Here is a 19,717-nt window from a genome sequence, read left to right on the forward strand (position 1 = left end):
CATTAACTGCAATGTACTTACTGTTTTTGTGATAAGTGTAAGTTTCCTTTTTCAATGGTGTGTTATCTGGTATCAGGTAACAGACACTTTTTAAAAAAAAAACTAACGCATTTTGAAATAAACTTTAAAATAAGCAATACAGTTAAACCTAATGGCAGTTTGTAAGGATATTGAACTGTACATTTTTACTCCAAATGCATAGGCTTTCTCAGGTTACGCTAGAGATGAGACATGCTGTTGATGTCACAGTAAATTTCCTTCTCTTTCTCCAATAATAAATTACACAGTTTGATTATTTTTTAGTAGGAAAGGGTCATACTTCTTTAAGGGAGGGTGATAAAAGACATTGATTTGACTTTAACACTGCCACTTTTAGGCATGGGCTTCAGGAATGTACCTAATAGGGCAAAGGTTCCCCAGGGACAATAGTCATCTAATCTAATAGAGATAAAAGATTAAATATAAACCTGTCCCGAGAGAGAAAACTGCATAGGATAATTGGCTCAGGTACCTTGCGGCACCTGGAAACAGATACTTCCCACGTACCTGGAACACATCATGAACAAATATATCTGGTACTGCAGAATGCCTGCGTGTCTGATTTAGAAGCTGGAAGGCCTTTGTTACTCTCTGAAATAAAGGTTATAAAGGGGCCATCTAGTCCAGAGGCCAGGTTGTGTGGATCCAGAGAGTCTGATGTGTCTGATCTAGTAAGAAGTCCCAGGGATCTGGTTGAGGACAGTGTGACGGCTTGTTAACAGGGCTGCTTTGTAGAGCAGATCTTATCAGTCCTGGGCATGGCTTTGGACTCTTGCTTCCTCTGGACTTCCTCTTAGCGAGAGGAGAGGGAGATGGAGGATTGCCCTCTGAATACACGAGAAATAGTGTTCTGTTTTGTTTATACATTACCGGTATTAAGGAAGACTTGCCACTCCACTCATCTTTTCTGCATTGTCTCAGCCGTCCAACCAGAGGGCACAGGAGAGGAGAGAGGAAGGTTAGAGGATGATGGTTCCAAATCATATGGGATACAGGTTTTTAAAATCTCTCTAAATGATTTAATCATGATCTTTTGGTTCTATCCTTTCTATAAATTTAGAAAAAGTTTTGTTCTTAAGCTATAGACAACTTTAAGTATTCTTTCTGGATGCAAGAAAACAAATGATAAGTTAGGAATATCCTAGAGGAACAAAAAGAAAATATTAAATACTAAGGAAAATATTGCATATTTAATATGTTTTAGGTATATTAGGCTTGATTTTTCTAAAAGAGTGTTAAAAATACTATTTCCTTAAAAGATAATTTTTCTTGAAGTAAATTAAAAAATTTAATCTGCTAAACATTTAAGACTGTCTTCTGTAACATCAGAAGAGAAGGTACATTTATCTCCTTTCAGGTAGTTCTTTTTAAGGGAAGCTTTTCCTTATTATAGAAATTTATTTTTTAAAAATTTTGGAAACTACTGCAAAATAAGGCCTAATAAATTATATATAGTTTCATATTCCAAAGCAGAATGTTTATGTCAGTCTAATGTCAAAATTACAACTTACTAAGCATAAAATGTTCTGACTAGCACAATCTCTGAATATGTAGATGCAATTCCTTCTACAGAGAGTGATGGCTATATGATTGTATTTCACTTTTTAAAACATTAAAACAAGAATTTCCACGTTATAAACTTTTGATAAACTTTTAAACATTCAAATTTTCACATGCTATAAACGCTTGATAAATATTTACATTTAATTTATTTTGAAAATTCTTCAATTTTATTGCTGTGTAATATGAATATTGTGGTAATTTTAAAAATAAACCTTTATTAATTATTGGGCTTATTCTTTTTAAGTCGAGCAAATGTGGATGCTAATCTCTTTTAGTTCTGCTGTAACAGGAAGAAGTGTTCCACACACTATACTGCTGTCTGGGCTTAAATTGTGGGTGTTATTTCACGCGGATAACTCAGGCAAACCAGAGAGTTTTTTTAATTTGCATGACATAGATGAAATAATATACTCCCAGTGGAAAACCGCATGGAACAAACTAAAAAAACAAAAGGCTCTGCTATGTTTTTGAGAATTAGATCGTGGCTAAGGAGTAGAAAGCTGAGCCTCAGAGAACTATGAGTTCATCATCTAGGTAAACTTTTTGTGGAGAATATGCTTCTCCTCAGAGCATTTGGTGTCCAGAGGCTCCTTTTTTCCCAGCAATGCTGGAGGGACAAAGTATAGAGACTCAGAAACTGGTGAATTATGCTTGTCCTACCATCTCACAATGGAGTATAGAAAGTAACAAAAATTGTTGCAACTGGATGCCCCCTTAAGGATTAATTTTACTTAGTGGAAAGAAAATACAGGCTCTTTTTCATGTTTGTAGTTTATCTATATATAGATGTGCTGTAATAGATTTAAATTGTTTCCCTTGGGTAGTGTCAACCTTAAAAATAAAACAGCCAGTTATTTTACCAGCAAAATGAATTTATTTGGGAATAGCCAAAGAATTGCAATTTGGGATGTGTGTACTATGGCAAAAGCCACAGGCAAGTCCAACAATCAAAGGAGATGAACATTATCTTATAGGGAAAAAGGAGGAAATTGAGAGGAGCTGTTTTGAGCAAAAGTCCATTGGAGAAAAGGAAGAGTTCAGGGTGGTGATGGTTTCTCATTAGCTGAGTTGCTGGGGTGAAGTCAATTTCTGTTTGAGATGCAATGTGCATTTCTTCCTGTAACTGATGATTCTTCCTGTTGAAGACTTTTTTCTGTTGGGGTCTGTAATCGACTATCTTTCCTGTAGTTGACCCGAGTGGTACTTCATGGAAGCTCCCCCTTCCAGCCTCCTGACTTTGTTTTAAAGGAGGTTTCCCTTTATTAATTTCACATTTACTCCTTTTGATCAAGATCTTTCTCTGAAAGCATCGCTCATCAAGAGTCAGGTTTTCTGGATTCAGTGGCATTTGTCCCTGTGTGTCAAGAAGGACCTTTCCTGGATATTGTGGAGAAAAAGTGCCTAGCAGTTGGAAACCATTTAGGCCACATATGAGTAACAGGGAAGGTTAGGAGGGAGAACTCTCCAGCACCTCTTATTCAAAGTCTGTAGTTGTCCAACATCATAAGCGTCAGAAATCATTTCAAACTGTTGAGTTAACATCACCTTATTAGGTACGTCATGTTTACAAAGGTTCGACAGACAATAGGTGCAGAGTTTAACAACGAGTACAGAAAGCAGGACAGAGAGCAGTACAACAAGCCCAGTTTGTATGACAGTTTTAAACCAGGAGCCCAGGCCTGAGGGTAACCAACTGCATAAATCAAAAGACAGTGGGTTATTGGTGAAATCTGTTGCAGCCAAGGAGCTTGCTCTCAAATTCTGTATAATTGGGTCTCAACTTCCCCAGAGGTGTTTATCCATGAGCAATAGGAGGTGTTTGTTACTGCACAGACACCACCCTGCTCACCCAGTAGTTTATCTAAAGCTACCCTGGCCAGTGAATTAAGCGACCATTTTTGGGTCACAACTGCTTTGGCTGTGGAATTGGCACTCTTCTAGTGTTAGGGAGAGATACCTGATCATTTGTTTGTTGGCACTTACTCTCATCTGTGGAAAGAAAGCTCCCACTGCACAGGCAAATCCAGAATCATGCATGCCTCCTGGAAGTTCTCATTTGAGGCAATTATAGGAATTGAGTGGAACCGACCAATGAGATACTTGTGATTGGTTATGCAAGCAGAACAGGGCGGTGGTGAATATGGCAAGGGCACACTGTCCTCGTACTTTCCAGCTGTCTAGTCAATGAGATGCCCGAGCATAGAGGCTGTTGTCGGAGCTTCCACATATGAAAATGTTGCCAGGGAGTGTACATAAGTCTCCTGCATAAGTGACAGTATGTATGGACTCATTCACTGGCAGAGTAGCATTATCACCATTTAACCAAGGCTCAGACATTGTGTTGTTACATATCAAGAGGTTGCCTAAATATATGGTTATATTAACAAGTGTACAAATGATCCGATTTACACTGGCAATCCTACAGAATCAAATCATTCAAATATTCATAAGATCTTGTCTTTCCCTTCCAAAGTTGGGGTTAAATTAAAGCAAGGAACAAAATTAGGTGGGCTTAGTACCGTGACTTTATAAAATGGGCTTGCAGAACAATTTAAACATACAATGGCATCCAGAATTCTGGTGAAATTACTTATAGGATGAACTAAGGGGTCATTATTTTTCTGAACAGATCAGGTTTTCTGATGGCAAATCCAGTAATCAGAGAGGTTTCTCCCTTTCATGAGGGATTGGGAAATGTGGACAAGGGCATTGTCCTTCCAGGAAAGAAAGGGAGAAAATAAAGTAAGAAACAACAGTGGGAAGAGGGTGTACAGGCCTGGTCCCGTCATCTGGGGGAAGCTGTCTGCCTCAGATAGTGACTGCTTCTCTTCCTGGTCAATTTGATTCGGAGATCCCCAGTGTTTACACAGGACTAGATGTCAGGTGGAGCCTTCTTCAGCTGTGAGATATGAACCCAAGGCTCAAATCCCTGAAGTTTGGCTGCCATCTGGGTAGTGAGGGGGACCTGGTATAGTCCCTTCCAAGATTTTAAGGTCAGTAAAATTGTAAACATCAGTTTGAAGTATTGTAGCCAGACATTTAAGGAAAGTAGAAGAATTTTGGATCCAGTCTAGATTACAGGTATGTAACAAAACCTTAAAGATAATTAATAGGACTAGAATTTATTATCTACAAAGGTGCAAACATAATTTCTGTCTCCACAATTACCCCCATTTTTATTAAAGATAATCATAGTAAATATCTGGGTCTGTGTATATCTCTCTCAAATATGACATTGCAGTCAAAGCCTTGGTAATGTAGCTATTATTTCCAGTTGTGTCCCGTTATAAGAACAGATTCTCATTAAATTTATGCAAATACATGTATTGTCATGAAAAGAATACTTAAGAGTTTCTGAATTCTGGAAGGATTAGCTAGGGAGAAAAAGATAAATGCTTTTACCCTTGTTGTAAAGATACATTTTCTCAAAGGAGAGGAGAAAGGGGGGCCTTTAAATCCAGTTCAGTGTGATGATCTTAAAGTTATCAAACACCTGCATTCTAGGGTATTCGTCAGGATCTTTTCCATGAATTTTTCTCAAGATAAAATATATTTGCAAAAGCACTAGAGTAAAACAATAACTGTCTGTAAATGACAAAAGACTTAAAAATAGCAATGGTGAAAGATCTGATGAGGGTTCATTATAATATAATTGCCAAGTAAATTGGGTCATTTTTGTGACATACATTTTAAAATTATGACTGATAACATTATACCAAGGTATATATATCAGAATTTTAGGAGGTTTTGTGAATCTCTAGAACATTTATGTTAATAACATTCACCTATATAGTATAACCTAAGAAGTTTATCATCATTTATTTGACAATGCTTCCCATGTAACTTGACATATCAAGAAGCCTAATTTGTTTAACATCTCTCTTTTTATAAGAAGAAAGAACAAATCCTTTGAGAAGTCCCAGGGGCCCTCTGGAAATTCCCAAAGTTACTTTCAGGTCAAAAAGACCTTTTTTTAGAATTAGAATTTTGGGAAGTTTGTCAAAAATATCAAGAAGTTTGGGGCATTTGACCAAATAAGATCACAGAAAATTAAGAAACAATACTTACTTATCTATTTAACCAAAGTGGCAAAAAGATTTCAAAGACAAATATAGAAGGTTACATAGATGTAAAAAGCCTTAGCTCCTCTTAATAGAAAAGACTCAGCTTTTAACAAAATTACAGGAAATAATTTTGATATGACACAAAAAGATAAGAAAAAATCTTTCACAGTCTCTTATCAGGATCAGACCAATAGCCCAAGCAAACTTTGTTCTTTTATCAGATGAAAGAAAATTAAGTTACAGTTTTACATAAGTACACTATTGATATTAAAGCTTATTTTTAAACTGTTAATGGCAATTTTATTTAGCCTTATCCAGCTTGATCACATATAAAATTTTTTCCAAAGATTCCTCTTTCCCAAACCTTCTACAACCTTCTTTTTTCATTCAGATTTTGTCCTTTATTATTCTGGCAACCATTTTACTTTAGGACAAAATTACTTTCCAGCAAAAATATATCTCCATACCTCATATCTTTTTAACACATATCCTACTTTCTTTGCATCTGGTAGCTTTAATCATATGTGTTAATTAGGATTTTTAGACCCTTAGAATCCTTAATTCCTAGTGAAAAACTAAGAAGTAAGCAATTGTGGATAAACAAATTTATAAATACATATAATTTCTAGAAGCGTATGCCCTTTTAAATAGTGCAATCTTTCGGTGTGGCACAAGACATGGTTACTAACAGATTCAGATATATCTTTAGTTTCTTTTCAATAAGGAGCCAAAAGTAGATAAACCTGTGTTCAGTAATTAATTGTTTTAGTATTTCATATTGTTTGGAAAATGATCCAGACATTTGATGAAATGCCATCATTTAATTTAACTTAGCAAAAATCTCTAAAGTTTTAAGTTACCCAAAAAGCTTTGGGGATGTTATTTTAAGCACACATACCATAAAACATAATTATTGTACCTAAAATTTTTTATCCCGTTTTCATCTATCTAAATAATTTGTTCCCAACAAGTATGTTTAAGTTACTCACAAAAAACTTCATGAGATATTAGACAAAGTCAGTCATCATCTCAAGCAAATTTCCTTGTTGATAAATTTTGCAATTGAGAGGATATGACCTTAATAAACCCAGGTAGAGTGAAAGTTGTATGTCTGCATTATATTCAGCATTAATAACTCTAAAGACATGCCTATTTCAATTAAACCAACATTAAGCTAGCTTTTATTTACTAAAAATTAATCCTGGATCACATAAACTTAACATTTGGGTTAGTTTCTGTTATATTTCTGAGGTTTAGAAATACTTAATTTATAACCACTTAATTTCAAGCTAATTAAATGGAGCTCTTTTACAAAGTGATCTTAGCAATAACATCCAAATGTAGAAAAATATCACATGCATACATAGACATATATAACATATAGACAGACACAGAGACCTTGTAGCTTTTGTTTTAAAAATTTCAGCTATGTCTCAGGTACAAAGTTCAAAGGAGTAGTTGGATCCAAATTGTGTTTCTGGCCAATGAGCTAAGTTAAGGTTACTTGCTGAGTTGGCCAAAGTTTCAGCGTTAGAGGTGGTGCAGAATGGAAGGAGGAAGATGATACTGGATGTGGGGCCTGAGCATAAAACAAAGACAACGGAGGAAGGGAAAGAGAGCCCTCAGAAGCCACTTTGTTCTCCCTAAGCTACTTCAGATATGGTATCTTGTAGTGTGGCAATTTTAGAGTTTTGTGCACATTTGGAAGCCTCCAGATACCAATTAAAATAAACATACCATTTGTTTTGCTTAATTTTAGAGCCACAGTTTTAAGAAAAATGAGTTCGGGGACCAGCCCAGTGGCATAGTGGTTAAGTTCACGCACTCTGCATCAGTGGCCTGGGGTTCCCAGGATTGGATCCTGGGTGTGGACCTACACACCACTCATCAAGCCATGCTATGGCAGCGTCCCATATACAAAATAGAGGAAGATGGGCACAGATGTTAGCTCAGGGCCAGTCTTCCTCAGCAAAAAGAGTAAGTTTGGCAACAGATGTTAGCTCATAGCCAATCTTCCTCACCAAAAAAAAAGGAAAAACGAGTTTGGGGAGATCTCAAGTTCCCAATAATGGCCATTGCAATTCCGGATTACTCTTGGTTAATTTGGCCCACTTAGTTAAAAACGCACATGTAGGGGGCCCAAAGTTCTCAAACATAAACTTGGCCGGGGTCCCTGAAGGAGGCCTGCCCCTTAGAACATTTAGATGACTGGCATCCCATTTCCTGTCTTCTGAAAGCCCAAATTGATTCTAGAAGGATTCCAAAACCAAAGAAAATCCAAAACCAAAAGAAAATCCCCACTAGTTTAATCCCCAAAAGGAAGGCTACTGTGCACCTCAGAAGATAGCTGAGTACTCAGCAGCAGGGACTCTAACCCTTTGCCCAAAAGGACAAAGACTCTCTCTGCAAGGACAGACCCTAAGATGAAACCTCTTCCTGAGGGGACTCTAACCCTTCTTTAAAGAGACTCTAACTCTTCTCTGAGAGGAAAAAACCCTCTCCCCTTCCTGAATAAAATCGGAGAGCTCAAAACACAAGCAGAGCTCAGCATCCAAGAGAGGACCCACCAAAGTGAAAGTAGGCAGCAGCACACTGAAGCGATAAGCACAAGGGGCTCAGTGCGGGTACCTCGCTTAAGTCGCGGGACTGTCTTTTCTCAGGGTCGCCTCCTTCGGATCCCACTTTGGGCACCATATATGTCAACCTTAAAAATGAAACAGCCAATTATCTTACCAGCAAAACAAGTTTATTCAGGAATTGCCAAAAAAATTGCAATTTGGGATGTGCATGCTATGGCAAAAGCCATAGGCCAAGTCCAACAATCAAAGGAGATGAACATTATTTTATAGGGAAAGGGAAGGAAATTTGGAGGGGTTGTTTTGAATGAAAGTCCATTGGAGAAAAGCAAGAGTTCAGGGTGGTGATGGTTTCTCATTGGCTGAGTTGCTGGTGGAGTCAATTTCTGTTTAGGATGCAATGTATATTTCTTCCTATAATTGACCATTCTTTCCTGTTAAGGACTTCTTTCTGTTGGGGTCTATAATTGACTATCTTTCCTGTAGTTGACCTCCAGTGGTACTGCATGGGAGCACCCGCCGCCCCCTGTCCAGCCTCCTGACTCCATTTTAAATGAGGTTTCCCTTTATTAGTTTTCACAGTAGTTACAATATCTTCTTTGTAACATATTAGCTTCACATATCTTGTTTATAATACAAAGTCTAGGACATTTGGAATGTAGCAATTTTCTGAAGTATTGCTATAAATTATATTTTCGTTGATCTTGGGCCAGACCATCAATAGCTTGCCAATTGTCTTCAATAGTTATCTTTAATTGTTTTTTCATGAGAAAATGAAAAGCAGTACTCTAGTTTTCTCATGAGTTCAGCTGGGCTTAAAGATTTGATATTTCTACCCTATGTTCTGAAATTTATGTGTATATTGTTTTGCTTTATCAATTAAATTATATGCAACTGGAGGCCTAGAATTATGGATATATACATATAATCTTTTTTTCTTAAGATTTTACTTAATGTATAGAAGTATTAGGCTTCATTTTTATAAAGCAAAGACGTGTACTGTCATAGAAATATTTTAAAAAAGAATACACTTATATCTGTTGTAGTTTCTGCTTTCAGTGGATAGGCCTGGATCAAGTAAGTTTAAATAACACATTGTAGAAAATTTAGGAAACAAAAATAAGCAAAAATAAGAAAATAAATGTTGCCTTGAGATAAACACTAACATTTTGGTGCAAATCTTTTTAAACTTCTCTTTCTTTCCATCTATCCATCTCTCTGTTTTTCTTTTTAACAAAAATATTATCATAGAATTCATACCATATTTTTCTGTAACCTGACGTTTTTTCTTAATATAGAATGGACAGTTTTCCATGTTGTTAAATACTTTCTTCACCAAAGTATAAATGGGAGAATTATATTTCTTTAATATATTATTCCAGCTGATGTGAAAAACTTGAGGAGACACGTATCTCTCTATTCAATCAGCATCTTAATTTCTATCATTCTTAGAAGGAAAAAGAAAATTAGTAGCTTTAAAAGAGCAAAAGAATACACTGAATAATAGTATTATAATGGTTTTAAGTTTGAGTGGTGGAATAAAAATGCAATAAATTTCAGATTATTTCCTTGATGGATTATGTCCTCTTTGACTAATACTCATCAGTTTGCTGTGGAGAATATACCTGCCAATCAAGGAACCGTGTTGAGATATTTTCAACTGCAAGTACCAGAACATAATTAACAATGGCTTAAAACATAAAACATTTAATTACTTCCTATGAGAATAAGTCTGGTTGGGAGCCTCTGTAGTTGTTCAGTAGTTTAATAATGTCATCAATGATCCAGGTTCTATCTGAGTTTTTGTCTTGCCATCCTTCATGTATCAACAGTTTTCTTTGTGGTCACAAGATGGCTGCCATATCACCAAACATCTATCCTCACTCCAGCTTCCCCAGCAGAAGGGAAGGGACAGCAGCAAAGAAGTCTCCTTTTAGTTCTCTTCTTTATCAAGGAGAAGCATCCAAGCCAACTTGCTCTTAGTTTATGTAAGGATTTTCTTCTGTTATTGCTGTAACTTTATCTCATTGGCCAAGCCTGGGTCACATGTCTCACTCTTGGACCATCACTGGCAGAGAGGACTGGATTGCTTTGCACACCCGTGGACTGCTGACAAAGAGACTAATTGCCGTGAGATGCTTAAACCAGTCTTGCTTTGTCTCTCAGAGGCGGACATAGTGCCCTCCAAACAATAGCAGGTTAAGTTTTCTGTTAGCAAAGGAGGGAATTGGGTTGGCTGTTAGGTTATCCTCCACCGTGCTAGTACAACATACACTCTGAGAAGACAGAAAAGAGTTAAGGCCACAATAAAATTCATTTTTCTCCTTTTTACAAGACTTCTCACAAACAGAATGGTCTTATTAAAAAGTGGAAACATTGATTTATTCATGGTGATGCTAAATGCAAATTATTGTGTGAATTACTCCTTAATCTCTAAAGATGGAGCTGCAAATACTAACCTTCCAGTGAAAGTGGAAGAATAATTCCTAAATAAAGTACCAATAAATGACTAAGTCAGAATAATTCTACACGTTACATGACAGGAGAGTCCTAAAACTTGACCCAACGATGACAAAGTACTGGGGTCACTGATATCAGAATGTGTCACTCATCTTCAGCCACTCAGTACCTAGACTCAATGCAGATCTCACCTAACCTTCCAAAGCAAGGTGCTACTTTGGAATAAGTAGCCGTACTGACTCTGTTGGATCACATAACATATGCTAGGAACACTGTACAGAGGGATGATATAGTGTGACTCTAGCGCCAGACTGCCTGAGTTCGAATCCTTGTTCAGCCACTTACTGGCTCTATAAACTTGGGGAGGTTACATATCTTCTCTAAACCTTAGTTTCCCTATCTGTAAAATGTGGAAAATAATAATACTGACCTGATAGAGTTATTGCATTGATTAAGTGAATTAATGTATGTAAAGCATTCACTAATGCCACGTAAGTTTTAGTTATGTTATTATCATTGATGTTAAATGTGTCAGTATTTAACATTTTACACAGAACATTCACATTATCTCATGATCCCATCCCTACAACCCTGTGAAGTAAGAGTTTTCATCCCTACCTCGCTTTACACTATGTCCCAACCATGTATGAGCCCAACAATGATTCTGTTTGTCTTTTTAGTTTTTTAATTATAAATTTTACTTATAGTGTAAGCAGAAATTATAATATACATAGAATTTACACATTCTTAGATTATGTGGTCCATAAGTTCACATTACAAAGTATGAAAGGGGGCTGGCCTGGTGGCGCAGCAGTTAAGTGCACGCGCTCGGTGTCGGTGGCCCAGGGTTCGCTGGTTCGGATCCCGGGCATGCACCGACGCACTGCTTATCAAGCCATGCTGGGGCAATTTCCCATATAAAGTAGAAGAAATTGGGCATGGATGTTAGCCCAGGGCCAATCTTCCTCAGCAAAAAAGAGGAAGATTTGTATCCAACGTTATCTCAGGGCTAGCCTTCCTCACCAAAAAAAAAAAAAAAAGTATGAAGAAGAGAAAGGAATGCATGGTTAGTAGAACAAATATCCCAGGAATTATTCCACTTAATGAGAATAATTATGTTCATTCATTGCATTAAATTCTTGAGATTGATTTAGATGCATGGATATGCCAACTTGAGGGTGAAGGTAAAAATGTAGGTAAAGATCATGGTACATTATGTGACAGTTTCCTGTGCTTTAAATATATTTTCTACCTGTGGATTTTGCATCTGTGACTTATAGGCGTCATAGAGGGAAAGCAGATCCAGGCTGATGAGTGTGCGTTGACACCGGGACTGGCTCAGTGCAGGAGGGAACCCAAGGTCGACGGAAAACTCTCAGCAAGTCCAATCTGATTCAGTAGGGCCACAGGCACGAAGAGATACCATCTGAACTTTTAGCTTTTTCTTTTGATTCATATTCAAAAGTAACGGCATTGGGCCGGCCCTGTGGCTTGGTGGTTAAGTGCGCGCGCTGCAATGCTGGTGGCCCGGGTTCGGATCCCGGGTGCGCATTGAGGCACCACTTCTCCGTCCATCCTGAGGCCGAGTCCCACATACAGCAACTAGAGGGATGTGCAGCTATGACATACAACTATCTACTGGGGCTTTGGGGGGAAAAAAAAAAAAAAAAAAAAAAAAAAAAATCTTCAAAAGTAACGGCATTTATCATTGTGAAGGTACGTACTTAAAATGGCTGAATGGCTTTGCATCTCGATATTTGAAATTTTTTTAAGTTGGTGTTGAAGATAATGTCATGTCACCCTATTTTTTTGCCAAAACATCTTGCAGAAGAACGAACCAGTTAATCAAGGGGTTTTTTACAGTTCAGAAAGTGGTTTTGGCAGAATGCAGCCATAGGCTAAGTGACATGGACTATTTAATAAGAGGGTAAATTATATTACGATGGCCTCCTGCAGATCTAGAAATCAGGTAAAGAATTCATTCTCATTAAGTCTAAGAAAGTCTTAGACGGTGGTCAGGAGTCTTTTGAAATGTTTCAGTTGTGGATGCTCTAGGATGAGAAAATGACTGGTTGGGGGCAACATTAGCGGCATTAACAGAACTTGGAGCATTATGATCATCCTGGGACTGGCACTCAGAGAGCAAATTATCTGCTGGGATCACATTCTGCCTGCTTCTATTACTGCCTGCTCCTGGGCCTTGACAGCCTGAGTTCACATTTCCCTGTTGGTGTTCATTCTCACACTTGACTAAGTCACACCCAGCAATTTGTGTTGTCTGGGTGGAGAATTAGGTCAGAGGTGCAATTTGAATACATAGGTAAGCAGATAAAGTCAATGGATGAAATAGTATACTATTAAGGTGATGCATGGTGAGTACATTCTCACACAGACCTCTAGGTTCACTCAGCACAGGGCTGGTTGGAAGGTGTCTCCCAAACATATGCATTGTGAGAAATCAGTGTGGCTCCAAATTCTGCATTTCTTATTGTACTTAGGACCTGAAGAAAAGCAGGTTTGGGAGGTCCGGGGAGTGTTGTTGGTTTTCATGTGTTTCTTCTGCACTGTGTATAGCATAGGGCTCAGATGAAATGTCCCCACATCCACCATAAAAAAAAAAAAAAAAAAAAAACCTAAGAATTTTAAGTATTTTTTTAAACTCAGCCAAGTCAGATCGCATTTCTCAAGAAGAAAGGTAATCACTCACCTAAGCAACCAGTATCAAGTATGAATTATATTCTAGAAGGCTCTTCCTTCCCAGGGTCTAATCCATTACCTGGAGGATTAGTACTATCTACTTCCAATCCAACTTCCTCATCAGAGATACAGTGGATCCTCATTATTTGCAGTACTTATGTTCCAGAAAGTCTCCAGGAACACAAAATTAGCAAATTCTGAAGCATTGCTCCCAGGAGAGATATAGGGTTGGGTCCCTGTGAGCCTCTGGTCACAACATTCTTATCAATGGACCAATGTATCACATTGTGTTTTATGTGTGTTTCTGTTTAAAGACACCTTATTTAATGTATATTGTTGATTCGTTAACATTGAACTCACAGCCAACGGCACATAACTCATGCCTGAATGAAACTTATCTAACCCACGTTTCTCCGTCAGGCACATCACAGCCTTCTTGTGCTTAGGAACACTAGATGGCATTTCAGCACTCGGGGCCATTTTAAACAGTGAAATCACCAACAGAAAGCACAAAAATGCAAAACATGTGGCCCTAAGTAGACTGAAAAAAGGACACATTTACAGTCTTGAGAGTTGAAGCAAGAAGGCAGAGGGTTGCCTCGTTTGACCTCGGCTGGGAACGTGGGCATTGGGCAATCAAAGTTTTCACCACTCTGTGCTTGACCATGACAGTGCTGTGAGTATAGATTTTGGGTGACAAACAAATGTCAGTGAGTAGGCGAATTTGCAATAATGAGGATCAACTGTGTTCAGCAGTAGAAAGTAACACCCAAAGTTGACATCTTCATCCTGTCCTGGATAACCCTGATTTACGATGGCAGCACTCACTCATGCTTAGCAGCGAAAATTCTTTTTCACAGGATGCTGAGAGGGCAAGTCTTTCTTTATACAGAAAACTTGTCTTTTCAAATTTACATCATAAAGCGTGCCTTTAAAGCTGGAGATTTTACATTTTATTAAAGGAGATAATAATCAGGTAAAAAAATTTGTTGTCGTTTCCTAAGTGAGAATCCAGAGAGAACTGGGGAAAAGGGCAGATAATTCCATGCACACACATAGACAGTGAATTCTTTGCCATTGCGTTTATGACTGTGGAAGGTGATTGGAGTGTGTTTGCTGGAAATTATGAGGAATGCTTATTTAAAGACTTCTACTGGGCATTTAATAAGGATATTAGCTAAGTTTTTGAGAGCCTACCTTGTGCCTACGGAGGGCTTTATGATCATTGACCCACTTAACCACCTATTTTATGAAATACCCTTTGTGACGGGGCATGTTTTTCAGATGAGGAACCTCAGGCACAGAGAGGATGAATAACTCGCAAAAGTTCACACAGCTGGGAATCAGCAGAGGTGCGCAGCAAACCCAGGCAGGCTCAGTCCTCCCACTATGCTATACTCCCTCTGCCCCTTTGGCTTATGACCTCAGCACTTGCTGGGAAAATTACAGAAACAATTATCAAAGACAATATTTTAAAAGGGTGGCGGGGGGTAGGAGAGAAGAAGTCATTTTGTTAAGGAAGGCCCAGATCAATGGAAATATATCATGCGAAATAGCAGTTTTTGACAAAGTTCTGATTGTATCTTTTGAATTGGACTCTTATTCTAATAATTTTTAGTGATATAATGCTCACATTACAAATGAAAAATACGGCTAGAAAATTCACTCTTGAAGAGTTTTAATGTTTTTCTTTGAGTAACCTCTTTCATGCTCACTTACATTCTGAGCTCTATTCATAATGTGATATTAAACTTTTACTAAAATATTAATCTTAACTAATAAACACTCCCTAACTAGACCTTCCAATTGGAATCAAGCACCAAATCTAGAATTTTGTACCAAAAATATAAGAAAGAACTTCCTTAACTGGCATGACATTTGTCAGTGCCTAAAGGCCTCAGAAAGTTTTATGCAAACCCTCAGAACAGGCTTAACATTGAGGTAGGCATTCTGTTCTGTCTCTAAAAAAATAGGAACTCTACATATATCTTTTTTTAAAAAAAGATATCTGTGAGCTATTTGTATGTTCTTGACAAAGATCAATTATAGTAGAGAATATTCTGATGGAAAGTTCCTCTCCCTCCCAAAAAAAACCTTTACTCCCCACTAAAATCTTTAGTAGACCCGTATGTGCTCATTAAAATTATATTACTGAAGAATATATCTTGACAGAAAATGTACATCCTATTGCTGACAGGGAGAATATCCCTGCCTATAAAATAGCATGGCCAATTTGTAAAACATACACACATACATGCAAACATATACAGTTTTAACTGTGTGTGTAAATCAAAATTCTAATCATGGTTGTCTTTTGAAGATGAGATTAAGTTTTTACTGCAGGGAACCAAAAGTGTATCTCAATGCACCTAATACTTTTTTTTTCTTTGTGAGGAACATTGTCCCTGAGCTAACATCTATGCCAATCTTCCTCCATTTTGTATATGGGATGCCACCACTGCATGGCTTGATGAGCGGTGTGTGGGTCCATGCCCAGGATCCAGGCCCCTGAACCCCGGGGCGCCGAAGTGGAACACGTGAACTTAACCACTACGCCACCGGGCCAGCCCCTCAACGCACCTAGTATTTTTGCTGGTGGAGAGACTCTTAGACACCTTGGTCTTCAGCAGCTATGTGCATTCCGGCTGTTCAGGCTGTTTTTGGCTCAAGCCAGCCAGTGATTACTGAAAGATCAGAGTGTGCCTGAGATGCAAGAGATAGGCGAGAAGACAAAGAAGGCAGTGTCCTACCATTGGTACCCTCTGTAAATATCCCAATCTATTTGAATTACAATTCATTCAGGAAGGCAAAAGTACATGCAGAATACAGGTAGGAGGCCATGTGGCAGAGCAGATACTCAAGTTCTGGAATATAGGAATTATAGTAACTCCACAAGGAAAATCATTATGTAGTGGGATGTCTAGCAAGACTTCATTAAGAGGCAGGGACTTTGGGAGCTTATAGTTGACTTGGCAGAAAGGAGAACTGGGAGTTTACTTTTAAGGTGTAGCAATAGAATTCTGCACTTTCTCTGATATGCCAACCATGATGGTTTACCGAATGTGAGATTAAGACGCAGTGTTGCTCAGTCGTTTTCTGCCAGCCAGTGCGAAAGTAAAACACAAGGACTTAAGAGAGTTCTTGTTATCTGAAAAGAAAGGCACACGTCTAATTATTGCTCAAGAGAGCTAGGTGATTTTTCTGGCAGTAAGTTAAGGACAAACCAAGGTCCTAGACCAAATACTTATAGCAGCCTTTGGGGGGAAGCCAGTGACGTAATGTCAAAGAACCCTACAGCCCAGGGGCCAAATTAATGGGGCCCAAGCTACTTCTCAGTGATCTCACCCGACAGCAGGCTAGAGTCCACAGTACCCAGGGGAACATATAATGCTGACAGTACCCTCCCTGAAGATCAGCTCTGAGCTGGGCTTTTTTTGATAAGCTGTCCCAAGAGCGCCAGGGCTCTGTGTGTGGCAGACGAGGCGGCCAGTGTATTGAGAACAGAATCCCCCATTGATAATTAGTTAGCAAGGTAGAGAAGTCCAATTGGTCTTCTTGCTTGGAGAAGACCACCCTTCTTCCCACCTTGCCTGGAGGGCCAAAGGGTACAGGCAGAGGATGTGGGACTGTCCTTGGGAATTCATCTTGGATTCTCTCCAGTGCATGCATAAACACTTGGTTTTTCAAAGCAGATGGCACCTGCAACCTCCATACCTTATTTCATAAGTCCTCCTGATGATCCTGACAGGAATGCATTATAATTGCTATTTTATAGTTAAGGAAACTGAGTCTCAAGGACAGGATTAAGTCATCTCTGCCCCTCAGTGAGTGTGTCCCTGTTAGAGCTCAGCACATGCCCAGCTCTGGAGACCAGAGCCCAGGCTCCTCCCGGCCACCACAGTGCCACATGGCACAGGGAACAGCTCAAGTGCAGCCCTGCCACGTCTCCGTGAGCTGGGCAAGCCGCGCTCCTTCCTACCCTCTCTGTTTCTTACAATACTGTTCAAACGCAGGATTTGATAAGCATTAGTAGCTGAGAGGAGACAGCCCGGGCTGACCGAGGTTTGCATAGGGCTGTTGGGGGCAATAGGCTGGATACGTGAGGGCAGATGGGCAGCTTGGAGGCCAGACTGAGGAACTGGGGTAGGTCCGGAGGCAGGAAGGAACCACGCAAGTCAGGTGTGAACCTCGTGGTGGAAGAGCCCTCTTCTTTCGCAAACCCAAATAGCATTTAGGATGAACTCTATGAAATTGCCAGTATTTAAACATTTTGACCTATGAAATGGGGATGTCATATGGTTCATCTACAACAGATTCCCCGGGACTGTTTGAATCTCCTTCTTACTTCACATCCACTTTCACCTGAGTGGGTCCTGGAGAGGGTTGCCATTTTGAGTTTCTCGTTGTTTGCAGACACCAAGCAAACAATCCGTATTTCTTGTCCAACTAGTTAGAAGCCTTTCTCTTTTTGAGGAGTAAAGGTCAGACCTGCTGCACAAGCTTGTATGTTGCCACAACCTGGACGGACGTTATAAAGGTTAAGTGCACAGAAAGGCCCGATACTGCATTGCTTTTCGGAAATCTTTCCTCTCATCAGAAACGAGCACTTAGCCGCCTGCCTTCCATCCCGTTTGCTTTCTTTTTTTTTTTTTTAATAATTTTATTTATTTATTTATTTTTCCTCCAAAGCCCCAGTAGATAGTTGTATGTCATAGTTGCACATCCTTCCAGTTGCTGTACGTGAGACGCAGCCTCATCATGGCCGGAGAAGCGGTGCATCGGTGCGTGCCCGGGGCGCGCCCGGGATCCGAACCCGGGCCGCCAGCAGCGGAGCTCGAGCACTTAACCGCTAAGCCACGGGGCCGGCCCCCGTTTGCTTTCTTTGACAAACCTTCACGGCATCTCAAGGGCAGACTTGTGACGGCTGCATTACGTGAAAGCGTTTGCCAAGTGCTGGGGTCCTAACACTCATGCTATACGTGCAATTTTCCTTTTCTAAGCCATGGCCTCAACTTTCCTTACCCTGAACTTCTCATCAGAGAAGCAGTGTACCAAAGCCTGGCCCCTGGGGATTCAAACACGCTGGGTTCCAGATCCACCTTCGCCCCTAATGGTTTGGTGAACTTGAGCACATTCATTAACCTGCCTGGGCCTCCATTTCTGAGTGTGCCATTGAGATAATCAAATTAGGCTGTGGTAAGAATGAAAGTAGGTAAGGTTTGTAAATTGCTTACCAACTGTCCAGCACTTTGTAAGCCCTCCATAAAGGGTAGCTTTTCCTGGTAGGACTCTGAGCAGCCATCTTAGGTTTGCCTTGCTTTCAGCAAAACAACAGAGTTCCTAAATCAGCAATATTTTTTAACTTCTCATTAAGCGTTCAGAAACATCATATTACAACTCTGCCTAAGAACTTTCCATTGATCCCAAACTGCCTATCCCATTGACTAAATATCCCAGCCTGGTATGGGAGATTCTTTGCAGCATGACCTCAACTCCCCATTTCGTCTAGTAGTTACTTCTTCCTTTTTCCCATGTATAACTTATGACCCCGCAGATGGAACCACTTCCTATTTCTCGTGTGCTTCCAGCTCTCCTTTTCCTTTTGTTTCTGTCACCTAGAATAATCCATCCTTTTTCCCTACTTTTAAAACTTACCCAGAAAGCCCAACTCAATGCTACTACCACCTTCCTAAAACCTTTAAAGGTTTTCTAAATGGTTTTGACATTTTCATGTAAAACCCCTAACTCTTATAGAGCTCTGGCAGATTTTCTCAAAATAAATTTAGTTGTAACTTGTATTGTCATCCTTAGAGCACCTTATACTCATTGATATAAGACTTGACTTCAGCCAAGCCGTCTACAGTATACAGTCAATTCAATAACTACTTGTAGAATTTCATTTACTCAATTCAATGAATGTTTGAGGGCTTGATATCTGCCAGGTTTCAAGGCAAGGTCCCTGCTCTCAGGGAACATAGATGCCACTGGGACCTCTAGAGAGGCATTAAACATGTAAACAAATATATAAAATGATATTAGATGTTGATAAGTGCTATAATGAAAATTCAGAAACAATGTGGTAGGAGGTGACTTGGGGACAGAGGGAGCCATTTTAGCTAGGAGGTGAGGCCTAACTAAAACTAGATAAGAGTGTAACTTGCTTATTTAGGAAGGGCTCTCTAAAGGTATCAACTGAGATGATACCAAGTGGGAACACCTTGCTAGTTCTGGGGACATCTGGAACAGGAGGATCCCAGACAGGACACAACAAAGGCAAAGCCCTCATCAGATGAACTTTGCACCAGAATAGTCTCCTGC

The 19,717-nt window shown here is 39.3% G+C and overlaps 1 protein-coding gene across 2 annotated transcripts in view; it reads left to right on the plus strand.

Annotated features, from left to right (window-relative positions):
• Positions 1-19,717, plus strand: part of ELOVL6 (ELOVL fatty acid elongase 6) — a 139,980-nt gene that overhangs the window by 14,981 nt on the left and 105,282 nt on the right. The window lies entirely within an intron of this gene.

The sequence above is a fragment of the Ceratotherium simum genome, chromosome 12, assembly GCF_057802395.1.
Source record: "Ceratotherium simum simum isolate JZ-2026a chromosome 12, ASM5780239v1, whole genome shotgun sequence".
Taxonomy (NCBI): Eukaryota; Metazoa; Chordata; class Mammalia; order Perissodactyla; family Rhinocerotidae; genus Ceratotherium; species Ceratotherium simum.